Here is a 17,388-nt window from a genome sequence, read left to right on the forward strand (position 1 = left end):
AATGTTCGTGTACAGGGACTCCACGTCCATCGTGGCCAGTATGGTTCCCTCAGGTACTGGGACGATGGTAGGCAGGTTGTTCAGGTGGTGGGTGGTATCCTGTATGCAGGGCCGGATTTGTACTTTTCACCACCCAAGGCCAACTATACCGTCTGTTTGGTTGTTATCTCTGTGTGCCCCAATGATAATTCTACTTACTTTCCCTCATTGGATGTCAGTTGTCACAGATGACTATTTTAGTAATATGCGTATAGATTATAAGTCATGTTTTCCTTAAGAACTTTTATGTTATGTTTGTTATCTCATTAATGATGGAACCATTGTGTCACCATGAGAGCTAGGCTGAAGTGTACCTGCATGATAGAGCTTACAGGTCTTGCAGGGACAACACAAGTACAGGACAGGGAGTTTGAAGGTTACATCTGTTCTTGTAGATATGGATGGCTGCATAGAATAGCTTTACTGCCCCTCACTGAGCCGCCCCTAAATTTCTGGTGCCCTAGGCCATGGCCTATGTGGCCTTGCCAGAAATCCGGCCCTGCCTGTATGTAGCTGGGTCTTTTACAGATGAGAGGTTTCAAGATGTTTTCCAGCCACCCTGAGATGTTCTCTGTAAGAGTTCCGCTCCCTGAGATTATGGGCCTGCCTGGGTTTCCCTCTTTGTGGATCTTGGGAAGCATGTAAAAGCAGGCTGTTCTAGGCTCTTCTGGGATAAGGGTCCTTACATGTGGTCTGAGTTTGCAGGCAATCTGTTAACCATCCTATTGAGTGCCATCCTGTAGCCTTTTGTGGGGTCCCCCTGTAATTTGGCATAGTGAGCGGTGTTGGATAACTGTCTTTGTGCCTCTTGGATGTAGTCGCTGGTGTTCATTATGACTATGGCACCACCTTTATGCGCTGGTTTAATAATAATGTCCTTATTCTCCTTAAGGGATCTGATGGCCTGTCGCTCCTGTGGTGTTACGTTCTGGGCCAGTGTCTTTTTTTTACTCAGGATCCTGTCAGAGATTCTGCGTCTGAATTTGTTGATGTATTTATCCAGGGCCGGGTTTTCTCCTTCTTTGGGGGTCCATCTTTTTTTCTTCTTTTTAGATCTGGTGCGTTTTGGTCCATTATCCATTGTATCACAGGCTTCCTTATCATGGTAGTGTTCCTTGAGTCGCAGCTTTCTGAAAAATTCCCCCATATCTCCACAGAGTGCAATCCTGTCTATGGGTCTCGCAGGGGAGAATGACAGGACTTTGGAGAGTACTGACATTTCAGCTTCAGTAACCTGATAAGAGGAAAGATTCATTACACCTGTGGGTTGCTCTTTTTCTGCTGCTTGTGCATTCAGGCGTCCACTCTTAATTCTAAGTCTCTGAAGTTTTTCCTTTTTGTTGTTAAATAGGAATCTCTGTAGTTTCCTATAGAAGGTCTGATTTATGCTAAAAGTGCAACAAAACGCTTTTTATGCAGAATAGAAAGGTCAAAAACTGTGTGGCACACTAGAGATAAAAATATTAAAGGTCCATACCTGATGTCAGTAGGTATCATTTAATTTTATTGGAGAGAGACAAAATACTCAATCCATAAATGGCCAGCGCGACAAGACAAAGACACAAACCAGCAGCAACTATAGAAAAAGGATTGGGTAGTTTTGGATTCCAGCATACGCAAGAGCTGGAGGAGACCAGCTTATCAAGGAATATGAACTCACCTCAGAGGCATAATGAGAATATGGCCGGAACTGTGACTCCTTCAGAAATAGCTAAACATTTCAAAAGGCTTGATGAAGCTAGAGAATTGATTATAGCTAAATTGCAACTGTCCCCCTTTACTGATAGTAAAAAAAAAAAGATGAAAGCAAGCCAAAAACATCTGGGACCACAAAGAGAGATATAGTATTGATGGAACCTCATGAGGGGGCGGAGAGTAAAGATGTGGAATATGTTAAAACAATAGACATGAAAACAGTAGAGATGAATTAAGAAAAAACAATGGTTGATCTTACTATGGCGCTTAAAAATTCCTTAACAGAGGATATTCTATCTGCAGTTACAAAAACAGTAAGAGAAGAGATTAAACCAATTAAACCAATTAAAGAAAGCCCCAGGTGAGTACCATTTTCTATTCTAATTTGAGCTCGGAGTCCCTTTAAAGACGCCATAGTAAATTTGACTGAGAGAGTGGAAGCAGTAGAGAGAGATGTTAAAATACTGGGTTTAGCTACCCAGTCCGCTACATCTATGATTAATAAACTCTCTAAAATTCTTCAAGAGTTACATGCTAAGTTAGATGATCAATAAAACAGAGGAAGAAGGAACAATATAAACATAAAAGGTATTCCAAATTCAGTTCGGCAAAAAGATCTGAAGAAAACCGTACAAGAAATATTTAGATATATCTTGAACGTAGAGACTTCTGAAGAGATAGAAATTGATAGGGCCCATAAAATAGGGAAACCTTAAGCTACCGATCATTGATTTTTTTTACTTCCTCAAAGACAAATTCTTGATGCTATGGATGCAAAAATTGGCAGTATTACATACTCCGACCATGCCCCCATAATGGTAAATATCAATCTGATACAGGAAACGCTCCAAAATCGACCATGAAGATTAAATCCTGACATCATTTATGATTCTGAAACTGAGAAAGATATTAAAGTGAGCATAAGTGAATTTTTTCAGTTAAATGTCTCTCCTGAGATTCATAAATATGTATTATGTGATACTTTTAAATGTGTGATCTGAGGGCAATTAATAAGTCACCAGGCACGTATTAGGAAAGAGCAAAATTTAAACTGTAAAAAATTGCAGGATGAATTATTTTTATTAGAACAGAAACATAAACAAGAAAATACTAATGATACAAAAGAAAGAATAGATACTGTCAAAAAAAATTAAACTACCTATTGAATAGGCAATGTAATAAATATTTCAATCAATCTAAAATCAATTTAAAACAGGACTTAATAGACCTGGGAAAATATTAGCTAATTCACTACAGAAAAAAAAGTAAAACTATATATAGATATGATCAAAGATAAAAAAGGTAATATACATTTCAGTGCACAAAAAATAGAAGAATCCTTTGCAGAATATTATAGTGACCTGTATAATTTAAATTCCTCCAGTAAAGTTACCACTCATTACCCGGATATTGTAATATTACCTAAAATAAATGAAGAGCAAAGAAACCAGTTAGCACTTCCTATTGATAAAGCCGAGTTCTGTAGAGCGGTAAAAGAAATATCTGACAAAAAAAGCCCTGGTTTAGATGGATTCGGAGTTGAATTTTATAAAGTGTTTAGTATTGAAATTGCCGGATACTTTTGTGAGATGATCAATGATAAAACGAATTGCACAACTTTTTCAATCCACTCTAATACAGCTTATATTTCTTTGATTCCCGAAGGAGGGTAAATCACTCCTCGAATGTGCAAATTATCGCTCAATCTCAATGAATAATATTGATGCAAAGATCTGCGCCAAAATATTGATAAACAAATTGGAGGAAGTAGTAGGGGAACTGATTAGCCCACAACAATCGGGCTTTATGAGGGGAAGGAATTTACAGGACAATATTTACTCCACAATAAACTTTATTCATCTTTGTCAGAAAAAAAAAAGAAGCCATTATTTTAGCCATTGATGCCGAAAAGGCTTTTGATTGGATTAATAGACATTATTTATTCAAAACACTCATTAAATTTGGCTTGGGGGAGGATTTTATAGAAAGAATTGCAAAGCTTTATTCTAATCAGTCGGCATGTGTAAATGTAAATGGGGGGTACTCTCGGATCTTCCCGACCATGAGGCAAGGGTGTCCGCTCTCCCCGGTATTGTTTAACCTGGGATTAGAACCATTAATCCGTGCAATACAGATAGATCCAGAAATAAAAGGACTTAAAGTTACAGGCCTTGAATTGAAATCACTTGCATATGCAGGTGATCTCCTTTTTACTTTGACGAATCCTCAAACATCAATTAAGAAACTAAGATACGTATTAAAAGAATTCAGTGAGAGCTCTAATTTTAAAGTGAATACACAAAAATCCACTTTATTAGACAAACTGCTCATCTGATACACATATTAAGATTAGCCAAAATTGTGATTTTATTTGGAAACCAAAATGTATTCAATATCTTGGTATTAAAATATGTAAAGATCTTAAGAAACTTTTTTCTTATAACCATAATAAGCTGCTGGATGATATTAGGAGTAAACTACGAGGGTGGAATAAAACCCATTATAACATTATAGGTAGAAGTGAAATAATTAAAATGATGTTTTTAGCAAAATTACTATTCATAATTCAAAGTTTACCTATCAAAATCCCTGGTAAATGGTTTTCAGACATTTATAAAATACTGCAAGGCTTTTTGTGGAAAGGGAGAAGGCCAAAAACGGCCTATACGCGGCTAACAGCAAGTAGAGATTTGGGGGGTCTGGGATTACCAGATATACAAAGATATGTAATGTGTGTTCACCTAAGTAGAATTTTGAACTCGAGATCAGCAGATAATTGCAAAATATGGGTAGAGCTGGAAAAAGCGGAAGAAGATCTGGATAAGGTCCTTACATGGCACTGTAGGAATATACAAATTGCATGTAAAAGATGTAATCATCCCCTAGTTTACACTCCTATCTCTCAGGTGTCCAGAGGTTAGTAATATATCTGATTATCGGTGATACTGCAGATCATCAATAATCAGGTATATATCTGTATTTTTGGTGATACTGCAGATCACCAATAATCAGACCCTCTCTGTGTTACACCGATCGTTACACATGGGTTTCAATTACAGTAGTATGTATTATTTTAAAACTATGATGGCTGAAAACTAAGAAATAATGAATTTGTCCATTATTATTCCTGTTAAAATGCGTTTAGTTTCAAATAATTCTTAGCAAAATGTACCACACAAAGAAAGCCTAAATGGTGGTAGACAAAACAAGATATAGATCCTCTTGCTGTGATAAGTAGTGATAAAGTTATTTGCGAATAAAAGGGTGGAGCGCTGAAAGGTGAAAATTGCTCTGGTCCTTAAAGGGGAAAAAAAAACCTTAGTAGTTAACTAGTTAAACCCCTCCATCCCAGGGATGGGGCCTGTATGAATATACATAGAAGCACCTACCACATTGGTACAAGATGTTAGAACATTAGCAGCTTATATACACTGAACATCAAAAGAATGCATGCAAAACAGAAATGTTCCTTCTTAAAGGAACACTCCGGCAAAAAAGTATGCAGTTAAAATCTGACAGAACCAAAAGGTTTTGGACTAGTCCATCTCCTCACAGGGGATTCTGGCTGGTGTCTTACTATTTTGGAAGTTAAAATGCCATTTTAGGAAATGCTTTTGTAAACAAAAAAAACACACACAAAAAAAACCTGAGACTAGTTCAAAACCTGTCAGTTCTGATTTTAACTGCTTACTTTTTCGCTGGAGTGGTCCTTTAAAACAGAAGGTAATTATTATTCAGGTTAGAGTGAGTACATGAGATAGAAACACATTAATCCATGCCATGCACTGAGGAGGACCAACCAGTCTGAAGCAAAGTCTGTATGCTTGTTGGATTATTGTCGCTCTGTACAAATAACAAGCTGACACATCAATGCATACCAGTGGTTCTGGAGGTGTGCTTAGCTTTTAGGGACATCAGAAGGATGGTTTGCATGTTCAGCAGTAGTGCTGGCCTGTAACGATTTGTGTCAGCAAGAAACAGAGTTCTGATTATTAGGTGATCTGCAGTATCACCTATAATGCAGATATATACCTGATTATATGGTGATCTGCAGAATCACCTATAATGCAGGTATATCAGACAGCTGATGTGACAGCAATAGCAAGTATAGTGATTGGTGCAACAGTAGTACTGACAGGTTTAGCTATACCTCACCAGAAGAGCTGGTGGGTACTAACAGTACAGCGCCCCTCACCAGAGTCAAGGGCCCTCTGGTGAGAGTAGAGTGGTCAGACTAATCGGGTTGGCAACAGACAGACAGATGCAGTAAAACATCGGAAGGCAAAGACAGGAAGGTTTAAACAGGCAGAGTCGGCAGCAAGATCAGATGGGCAGAGGTACAGAATCACTGAGCAGAAGAGTAGTCAGAACGAGCCAGAGTCATGCACAGATAATAACACAGTAATCAATAATCTTTAAAGCTATCAAACAATTCCTATCTTGTGGGTAATCTCCGGTTTCCTCCCGGATCAAAGCACACCGGAACTATCTAAGGTCTGAGCACTAACACCAAGGGCTCGATTCACAAAGCGGTGATAACCCAGTTTTCGCGCGCCCTTGCGTTTGCGCGCGGACGTGCGTACGCCGTGGCTCGCGATGTGCGGACTCGCGCGGAAAATGTGTGCTCGCGCGCTATTTTGCACACGCGCGAAGGGTGTTGTGCTTCGCGTGAACCGGGGCTCTTCACGCGAAGTACTGCTCTTCGCGCAATGCCTGGACATTTGAAAATCTCGCCGGCGCGTGCTCGCCTGCTCGCCTGCTCGCGTGCTCGCGTACGCGCGTTCGGCGTCTTCGCGCGAAAATGCAATTACATGTAATTAATTCTATTGGTGATTTCAATTGAGCTATGTAGTGTGTGTATTAAAGGATTAGTTGGAGGCTGCTTTTTTGTGGGTTGACATGGATGCAAATAGGAGGAGAAGCTTGCGCCTTTCTTCCCAGGTGCAGTCGCCCACCCCTGCTCGTCATGGCCGTAGTGGCCGATCCGATCGGCCTGGCTCTGACCGCAGCCGCAGTCCCCGTCGCGACAGTCACCATCGCAGCAGTCCCAGTCCCCGTCGCACCAGTCCCAGAGGTGGCAGTTACCGCCACCGCAGTCCTAGCCCCCATCCTGGCACCTCCGGCACTCAGAGGAGCTCTCACCAGACCACCAGCCAAGAGCCCCGGAGAAGGGGGATCCGTTTCTCAGAGGCCGAGAACTTGGCACTGTGTGAGGAGGTTGTGCTGCGCTTCAATGAGCTCTACGGGCGAAATTCTGGCAAGACAGATGTGGCTACCAAGAACCGCCTTTGGCGAATTATTTGCGCCGAAGTGTGTGCTGTGGACCATCAACAGCGGACCGAGCAGCAATGCCGCAAGCGGTTTGCCGATATAAAGCTGAGGCTTCGCAAAAAATTGACCAAGCTGCGTCAATACGCGTAAGTTTTGAAAGCATGTGTATTTTTTACAACAATGTTAGTTAATTAACTCTGTGCTAAACTACAATAATGGTCAATTTAATTGGTGGCATGTATATTATTTGTCTTCCACAACGGAAGCAAGAAATATGTCGTAGTGTAATTGCTGTTGGCCATCCATGGTTAAAGTAAATTTGATCCAATCTAACCGTTTATATGTAGTATAATGGGCAATGCAATGTAGTATAATGGGCAATGCAATGCATAAACACGTTTTTTTTCTTTGCGGCCTGGCACATAGCAAAACCAGCTATCACATCCACTAAATGCTAGAATATGTTTCAAGGGAATCTGAGCTGTGCAAATTTGTGTGAAGTGTAAGCTTTGCGATATATTTGGGGTGTTAAAGGCCCATAAGCCGGGATTGCTATCACCAGTATTGGCAACTCATCCCTTTAATTAGTGTCATATGTAAGTTATACCGGTTCAGGGGCTAGTTGGACATAATCAGTGCCTTAACTGCATCCAGCTAGCCCCAAAACAAGCATAATTCATGTGTCATTAATTAAAGGGATGAATTGCCAACACTGGCTCCCACGCCGCCATCCTCCACTTCCTGGATGGTCGTTACCGGCTCCAGTCACTTTTGGGGGACCTGGCGGATCCAACCAACAAAGGACGGCGTTGTGGGAGTGATCCGTGTGTATGGGGCTGGAAGTTATGTATCCAATCTTTTGCTATGGACTCTGGTTCCCTTTAATCGGTTTAGGTTATGTTTTGTGTAGCGCTTCACCTAGCGTTTAGTGTTTTTCTGAACAGTCTTAAGGCTCATACACACATCAGACTATAGTGTTTGGGAAATGAAAGATCACAGACCAATCTTACCACCCTTCATGTAGTATGACAGCCATACTCTACACACTGTTTTCTATGGAGCAGAACTCCACATCAGATAAAAAACTTTGAAAGATGCTGCACACACAGATGCTGTACACACCCAAAAGATCAGTATCTGCAAAAGAGGTGTTCTTGCAAAAATGCATTCCTGCAACTTGCAATGATCGTCGATGAGATTGGCAGATCAGCATACACACGATTTAGCTGTCATTCATCTGCAGATCAAGCAATCTTCCGCAGATCTGAAAATGCATCCTGGTGGATCTGATCTGCAGATGAATGTCAGTGAAATCATGTGTGTATGATGTTCTGCATATCTCATTGACTATTTTTGCAATTTGCAGGAATGGATAATTTGCAGGAGCAGATCTTTGCCAGCTACTGATCGTTTGAGTGTGTGCAGCATCTTGCAAAGATTTTGGTCTGATGGGGAGTTCAGCTCCATACAATAGACTGTCAAGGTATGGCTCTCATACTACATGAAGGGTGCTAAGATTGGTGATCTTTCATTTTCCAAAGACTATAGTCTGATGTGTGTACGCACCTTTAGTTGTTTGAGATTTCCAACATTCTTAAAGGGCCAAATCTCTGCTCAGCATGAGTTGCACAATTTGCACTCACGGAAAAAAGCTAGTGGTTTGACACAATCCGCTACCCAATGTAGCGAGTGGCAGTGGTCACACTGCTGTATTAGCATTTTTTTAAAAACGCTGTGGTTTGGTGGCGATGAGTGCTCCTCAAGTAGCGTTGGTGATTAGTGTGGTTTAAATGCTAATTGCGATTGGTCATAAACCGTGTTAAGTGATGTTTTTGTCTGAATGGGCGCCAAAGCACTCCTGCGAAAGGCTACCGATAATGTGCGGCATTTTGCCATTATAAGTGTGAATGAGCCCAGCTTCTCTATCCCTAAATTGTGTCAACCAGCTCCCAAGTGGTTATTTTTCTGAGTGTTAGATTTGCTGAACAGACTTTTTGTGCGTATTTGCAGGATGAAATGGCCTTGCAAATCCAAATTGCAATTGCTTTTCAATGTACAGTATGCTATTGTGTTTGAGCTACTATCCTCATTATAGTACATCGCAATTGCATACAGCTCTATCGCATACTAAACGTTGCAGGATGACCATTGCACGGTTAACAACATCGCATCGCTATTGGCTCACACAAAGGCCCTTTTGCCACTCGCCTGCACTGTGCATTTTTTTGGCAAAAGGCAAGGTACATGCAGCAAATGGAAACTGCAGCAGCAATTAATTAGGACCCTTCTCCACTAGCAATCGCTAGCGTTCACGCTGAACGCTAGCGATTGCTGTATCTCAAATGTTATAGAAAGTTCAGGCCATTGCGTTCCCGATGTTATGCTGTAGTGCCTAGCAAAATGGAGGGAAATTTGGATCCATGGCGCTAGTGCGTTTGCTGCAAAAGCAAACCACGGTAGTGGAAATAACCTACCGCCATTCATATGTTATTTTGCAAACCCTAGTGATTGTACAATCAGTAGCGCTTTTCCATTTGGCACTTCAGCTAGCGCAAATGCGCTAGCGGAAAAGGTCCACAAGTGCCATCCGCTTGACATGCAATGTTGGTAAAAGCACAATTGGTGGCCTGCCGCATTTGGTATGCCATTGAGCTGTACTCTAATGAGTAGAGTAGGTCACTTGCAATCGCATACTGACAATTGAAAGCCAATCGCTATCGCATTTAATTTTTAAAAACAGCCCTTGCAAATTGCTGCTGCAGTTTCCATTTGTTTAATGGTACATTAAACAAATGGAAACAGCAGCAGCAATTTGCAAGGGCTGTTTTTCACAATTAAATGCGATAGCGATTGGAAAGGGCTGTTTTTCACAATTAAATGCAATAGCGATTGGCTTACAATTGCCATTTACAATCACAAGCAAATTGCAGGGTAGTGGAAAAAGGACCTAAGTGTGGTGACCCACCCCACTCCGATTCAGCCCTTTAGCAGTTCCCTTTTATACGACATGCAATTGTAAGCCACACATGTCAAGATGGATAACGAAGTTAATGGTATTTTGCAGTGTGAATTTGCAATTGTATTGTGGAAATGTTTGCTGTTTGACTGCCTGCACCAGCAAGAAGAGCCTGGATAGGCGAGAGCAGGAGCTGAGGAAGGCCTCCCATGATAGGGATAGACCTTCTGTCAGGAAAGGAAGGGGTTAATTTCTGGGTGGGCTTGGCCAGGCGACCTGAGTCAGAGGGAAGGCGGGTCGGACAGCAGTGGCTGAGGACAGGAAGGGTGTCAGCGGAAGGGGAGGAGCCAGAACGAGAGGAGATCACAGGAGAAAGTTGGCTTCTCTGTGTGTTCTCCTGCTTACAGCAACGTGATGGAGGAGTTGGACAGCCTGATGGCAATGCTGAGGAGCGAGGCAGCGGCAAGAGGACCTGAATGGGTGGCACAGCAGATTGCTGAGAGGACGGAGGGCGCAGCCAGCGAACAAGCCGGGCGGGTCAGTGCACGCATCTCCAGGCCGCCGGAGCGGCTGAGTCCCAGCGCTTCCCCCGCAGGTCAGAGGAGAGGAGGTAGCCCGGGACAAGCTACTACAGCCCCCCCAGCAAGGAAGAATAGCGCGGCTGGGAGCAAAGTAGCTGGGAGTAAACGACCACAAGGAGACCAGGAGGTGGCGGGCCCAAGCGGTATGGGGCCTAGTGGCGGCAAACAGCGCAGAGGTAACCCCAAGCAGAGCGGAGCAGCAGCTTCAAACAGGCGAAGTGGTCTGAAGGATACTAGGGGAAACAAGGCGGCAGAGGGGAGGCGGCAGCGTGAGGCGGATGCCCCTACACCCAGGCAGTCCAAGCGATCAAAGAAGGACTCCAATCCGGGGTCTGGGAAGAAGGTGACAGCTGCTAAGGGGAAGCAAGCTTGCAGACCAAGGTCCAGTAGCTCTGATAGCAGCATACGGAGTGCGGCTGCTGGGCATGGCAGGTCATCTTCTCCGTCACCACCTCGTCAGGAAACAGCATCGGGTAGCAGAGGACGGTCTGGGCGCAATGGATCACTTCGTGGTCAGTCGGCTCGAGACGGGGACCGCCAATCTGAGGGGTCTGGTGAGAGGCGACTGGAAAGTGAAAGGCGCAGGAGTAACAACAGGGCCGCTTCCCCTGCGGTCGCTGCTTCCGGGAGATCGGATGGAAATGGTGGTCGGTTCGAGGCGGCAAGGCCAAGAGGGTCGGCTGATCGGGACCCACGTCCGGTGCAGCCAGGTGAGAGCAACCTTGTTGGAAATGTTGTAAATGATGATAACAGGGGTGATGTGCTAGTGAGGGGGGGGGGGAGAGTGCTAGTGGGGCGAGTAGCAGTGGGGGATCACTGTCTGTAGCACAGTCAGCAGTTACTACAGGTTTAGGGGACAGCTCATCATCGGCATTATCCCTCATTAATACCCTGCTTGTCGGCATCAGAGATGCCTTACAGGGGCCTAGTCGGACCCAGGTGGCCTCTGAGCAATCACCTGTGGCAGCATGGATTCCTTCGGGTGTGGGAGGGTCCACAGCATTAGTGCCAGCTGGTGGGGTTACGCAGCCTGGGGGGAATGTGGTTACCAACGCGGTGGTCACTGCCCCGGCGCAGAATGCCCCAAAGGATAAGGAAATGGATACGGTGCGGCTGGCAGACGCAGCAAAAGGGGAGGTTTATCTTTGCTTTTCTGGACCGTTGGGTTTGCATTTAAAACAGGAAGTTAGGGAAAAAATTTGGAAGGGTGAGTATATCGAGATCTTCTCGTTACTGCAATTGGGTAAGTTTAACTTGGATCGGGTCAAGCCCGACGAGAGTAAAAAAGAGGAGGAGGAACGTAGGAGGTACCGACTCATTCCCCGGACGTTCCAAAACTGGTCACAGGCTTTTTCCATATATGCCAGTGTACTGGGGGAGAAGCAACCCGAGTGTTGCTCGTCCCTTTTTTGTTACCAGGAATGTATAGCGGAGGCCCACAGGTTATACGGAGGTTCAGCATGGCTGCGCTATGATGAACATTTTAGGCAGTGTAAAGCGATTCGCCCAACGATCAGGTGGGATCAGAAAGACATAGGCATGTGGATGCAGTTGATGATCCCCGGGACTAAGAGCAATCAGCCCTTTCAGGGAGCTGCCGGCAGCTCAGGGTCAGCTGGGCAGCCGGCTAATAAGAAGCCAGGAGTGTGCTGGAAGTTTAATGAGGGGGCATGCAGATTCGGAAGTTCGTGCAGGTTCAAGCATGAATGCTCATCCTGTGGTGGAAGCCATGCCCTTACCAGGTGCTATAAGCAAAACAAAGGTCGTTCCGCAGATGCTGCAAACAAAAGGGAGGACTCCAGTGATGGTGGAAAGGATGGAGCGATATCTAAGTAGGTATCCGGATGCGGCAGATGCGGATTTTCTGCGTAAGGGTTTTGCGGAGGGTTTTCATATTCCTAGTTCAGGTGTTCCAGGTTCTCATCCGCCATATCGCAATTTAAAGTCTGTTATGTTACGCCCAGAGGTTGTTTCTGCCAAATTACAGAAGGAGGTGGAGTTGGGCCGCATGGCAGGCCCTTTTTCAGAATCCCCGATTACTGACTTGGTGGTATCTCCACTAGGTTTAGTCCCAAAAAAGGACCCAGGATCGTACAGGCTGATTCATCATCTGTCTCATCCGAGAGGTTTTTCGGTCAATGACGGTATAGATCCCGAGGCTTCATCGGTTGTTTATACGTCATTTGACCCAGCAGTCCGGCTGGTCAAAAGGACAGGTAAAGGGGCTTTGCTGGCTAAAGCTGATGTGGAAGCAGCCTTTCGGTTGCTTCCTGTGCATCCAGATAGTTTTCGCTTGCTGGGCTGCTTTTGGGAGTCACACCTGTACGTAGACTGCTGCCTCCCGATGGGGTGCTCCATATCCTGTTCTTACTTCGAGCGCTTTAGTTCGTTTGTAGAATGGGTGGTCAAAGAAGTGTCAGGGTTAAAGTCAGTCATTCATTATTTGGATGACTTTCTTTTTATCGGGGGGCAGGCTCTAGCTGAATGCGCTTACCTGCTGGCCTCCATGCGCCAGGTGTGTGCGCAGTTTGGCATACCCTTAGCAGAAGAAAAGACCGAAGGCCCACAGACTACAATCAAGTTTTTGGGGATTGTCATCGACTCGGTCGCCATGGAGTGCAGGCTGCCTGGTGATAAGGTGGATGACTTGCGTCTCACTATTACCAGGACGCTCGGTTCAAAAAAGATCACCTTGCGAGAGCTTCAGTCGCTTCTCGGTAAGCTGAACTTTGCGTGCAGAATTATGCCCATGGGGCGTATTTTCTGCCGACGTTTGGCAAGGGCTACAGCAGGCGTTGCGTCCCCGCACCATAGGATCCGGTTGGTGGCAGAGCACAAGGAGGACTTGCGTATGTGGTTGGTATTCCTGGCTGACTTTAATGGCCGTTCTATGTGGATGGAGGAAGCTCTCGCAAACCATGACTTGGAGTTATTTACGGACGCCGCAGGATCTCTGGGCTTCGGTGCGTTCTTCTCGGGTAAGTGGTGCGCCGAGGCCTGGCCTGAAACATGGGAACCGTTAGGCCTGACGAAAAATTTGATACTGTTAGAATTATTCCCTATCTTGGTGGCGGTTGAGCTGTGGGGACCTTTGTTGAGGAATAGGAGAATCCGATTTAATTGCGACAATATGGGTGTGGTGCAGGCAATCAATACTTTGACGGCATCATCACCTCCGGTGGTGAGAGTACTGCGTCAGTTGGTGTTAAGATGTTTGAGATTCAACATGTTGATGTTTGCAGTCCATTTGCCTGGAGTAGAGAATGAAGTGGCTGACGCTCTTTCTCGATTCCAATGGCAGAGATTTTGGACCCTCGTCCCGGGAGCAGAACGGCAGGGGGCTTCCTGCCCTCCGGCCTTATGGAAGATACCCGTGGGACAATAGGAGTTTGGATTTCTCAATCATTGTCAGCATCAACCTGGGCAGCGTATTCAGCGGTGTGGACGCAATGGGAGGAGTCGTGGCGACAAGTTGGAGGTTGCCAAGCAGATGAGGAAAGGTTGTTTTTGTTGCTGAAATTCATGGCGGAAAAAGGGGTTGCGGGGATCACCCCGGGGGTAATAGCAAAAAATTTGGCTGCATTATCGTTTTATTTCAAAGTTCAGGGTTTAACTGATGTTACTAAAGATTTCAGAGTTCGCATGGCATTGAGAGGTTTGAGGAGACAAGTAGTAGCCCCCAAGGATACTAGGCGCCCAGTTACATTTGGCCTGTTGATTTCAATTTTGGGGAAGCTGGGAGAGATATGTAGTTCCCCATACGAGGTTTTGTTATTTAGTGCTGCTTTTGTATTGGCATTTTTCGGGGCTTTCAGGGTGAGTGAATTAGTGAGCCCCAATAAAAGAGGGGTAGGTGGCTTCTTGGAAGGGGATGTGGCATGGTCGGAGACAGGAGTGGAGGTGCAGTTGCGTAGATCAAAGACAGATCAGTTAGGCGGGGGCCGGAAGATCACGTTGTTCCCCGTGGAAGGATCAGTGGGTTGTCCAGTGGCGGTGGTGGGTCAGTTTTTGAGGGTGCGCCCCCGGACGGGTGGTTCATGGCTGTGTCACGCAGATGGGGTGCCATTGACAAAATACCAGTTTGTGGCGGTGTTTAGGAAAACATTGAGCAGCTTGGGCCTTGTTGCGGCCGAGTTTGCATCGCACTCATTTAGGATAGGAGCGGCCACGGAGGCGGCCAGATGGGGGCTTCGAGATGATCAGATTAAGAGCATAGGAAGATGGGAATCAGCTAGATTCCAGTTGTACGTCAGGCCACAGTTGGTATGATGGGTCAGCGAAGGGGAGGTAAACTAGTGTTAGGTATTATGTTAGTTGTTCAGTTTTTGTTTATTTCAGATAACCCAGCTCCTCCAATCTTGGTTTGGATTTTCGGCCACTCATATGTCGCATGGGGTGCACGCAGAGCCGCTGTGCGGCCGGACGGCCGGCAGTTGGGTATCCCGAGAGCGACTGCAACTGTCCGGTGGATCGGAATTCCAGGCATGCAATGGGCCAAGGTATTGCCAGAACTGCAGAGATTCGTGGCCCTGGACAGGGCCCCTGAGGTACTGGTTCTCCATGTCGGTGGGAATGATCTGGCCTCAAGGACTACGAGGCAGATTATACAAGATATAAAATGTGATTTCATGAGGATGCGGTCGACTTTCCCACGAACAATTATAGTGTGGTCTGAGATTATTGGCAGAAGCCATTGGAGGTTGGCTCGGTCCGTTGACAAAATTAATCGAGCTCGCAAGAAGCTGAACAGGGAGGTGTCCCGGTTTGTGGTTAGGAATGGGGGGGTGGCAGTGAGACACGAAGATTTAGAGGAGGATTTAGATTTGTTTCTGAGGCGTGATGGAGTACACCTCAACGCCATAGGTACAGATTTGTGGTCCCTGGCTTTAGAGGGTGGTATTCAGCGGGGGCTCCGTTTGTGGGCTGCACAAGGGTGAGGTTTCTCCCTTGTTTGTGGTGGCGGGGCAGGGAGCCCGGAGGACGGTGGTTAATTATTGGAGGAATTCACGCGGGTGAATTTCTCAGGGTATCCGTCATCTGAAAGAGGTTAGTAAGGGTATGCAGCTGTCCCTGAGCCGGAGTTTGCGGCTGGGGGCCGGTTATATATATAGTTGCATTACCTACGTTTGTTAGCTTCCGGGGTTCCTTGTCCTGCAAGGTTTATACTTCTTAGGTTATTAAGAATTGTTTTATATTAAAATATTGTTCAATAAATTGGGCTGCATTGGCCTATTTTCTCCACGTCAATGGTAGTCCTTTGTATTTTTGTGAGGAAGTTTGGTGAGTGGGTAAAGGTTTGGGGACAGGTAATGGGATATTCCCAGATCAAGAAGGGCCTGGATAGGCGAGAGCAGGAGCTGAGGAAGGCCTCCCATGATAGGGATAGACCTTCTGTCAGGAAAGGAAGGGGTTAATTTCTGGGTGGGCTTGGCCAGGCGACCTGAGTCAGAGGGAAGGCGGGTCGGACAGCAGTGGCTGAGGACAGGAAGGGTGTCAGCGGAAGGGGAGGAGCCAGAACGAGAGGAGATCACAGGAGAAAGTTCCCTCCCACCCTCCCTTAGTTAGAAAGTTTTAGTTGGTTGTCATTGCAGCTGGCGGGGCAGGGAGCCCGGAGGACGGTGGTTAATTATTGGAGGAATTCACGCGGGTGAATTTCTCAGGGTATCCGTCATCTGAAAGAGGTTAGTAAGGGTATGCAGCTGTCCCTGAGCCGGAGTTTGCGGCTGGGGGCCGGTTATATATATAGTTGCATTACCTACGTTTGTTAGCTTCCGGGGTTCCTTGTCCTGCAAGGTTTATACTTCTTAGGTTATTAAGAATTGTTTTATATTAAAATATTGTTCAATAAATTGGGCTGCATTGGCCTATTTTCTCCACGTCAATGGTAGTCCTTTGTATTTTTGTGAGGAAGTTTGGTGAGTGGGTAAAGGTTTGGGGACAGGTAATGGGATATTCCCAGATCATGCATCCAGTTTTGATGATATGTCATATAGTTGTGTTTAGTGTCTGCATGGCTGTTGGTGTTGGTGTTGTGATAGTTACATATGTATATAAGGCCAGTCTGTAATGTATGAATTGGTACAAGGCACAACTCTCAGCTCTTCCTGAATCCGCACTTCCGTATGTTGGATGTGTCAAACCGCTAATTGATTGTTCAAGATGTGTAGGCGGACATATGTGTAAGGTTTCATGCAATCCCACTTGGCTGCTTGTGCTGTTGATAATTTGCCTATGGTCCTTGGACACAGGCCCTGAGCAAGCATGCATGAGTGCATGGATTTGTGTGACTAATTTGGTGTACCTTTATGTGTTTGTGTGTTGGAACAGTATAACTAATTCATACATATGCATCAGCAGGGCAGGTGTGCTGGTTTGTGTTTTTACTTGGTCTTACAAATGGCATTCAACAAATCACTCTCAGTTGATGACTTCTCGTTTTTAAAGTGACCCTGTACACTGAGTGATTGACATTGTTTTGGATTACCTCAAACCCAGTGAAGCTACAGGGATATTGAGGCTGCCACAAGTGTTGTGATTACAATAGCACAAAATGGCTGCATATCATGCTTTAGTCACTGTAAGTTTGGGAAACATAGGCCTAAACCACGGGCCCACATAACCCCTGGTATTGTGTTTGTTATTCTAATTTGATTACAGTTGTATTGTAGAAGTGGACAGACATCTCTGTTTGCTTATGGTATGTAGCAAACATGAATGTATCCCAAACGTTGCAACAACACTTTTACCTTTCAGAACATAACAAGCAATGCTATGCTCCATTTTGTTTTCAGGTAACAAGGAGTCCTTTGCGCAGCCATTTTATGATGACTCCTGCAGAACAGTAAA

The sequence above is a fragment of the Hyperolius riggenbachi genome, chromosome 11 (genome assembly GCF_040937935.1).
Source record: "Hyperolius riggenbachi isolate aHypRig1 chromosome 11, aHypRig1.pri, whole genome shotgun sequence".
Classification (NCBI taxonomy): domain Eukaryota; kingdom Metazoa; phylum Chordata; class Amphibia; order Anura; family Hyperoliidae; genus Hyperolius; species Hyperolius riggenbachi.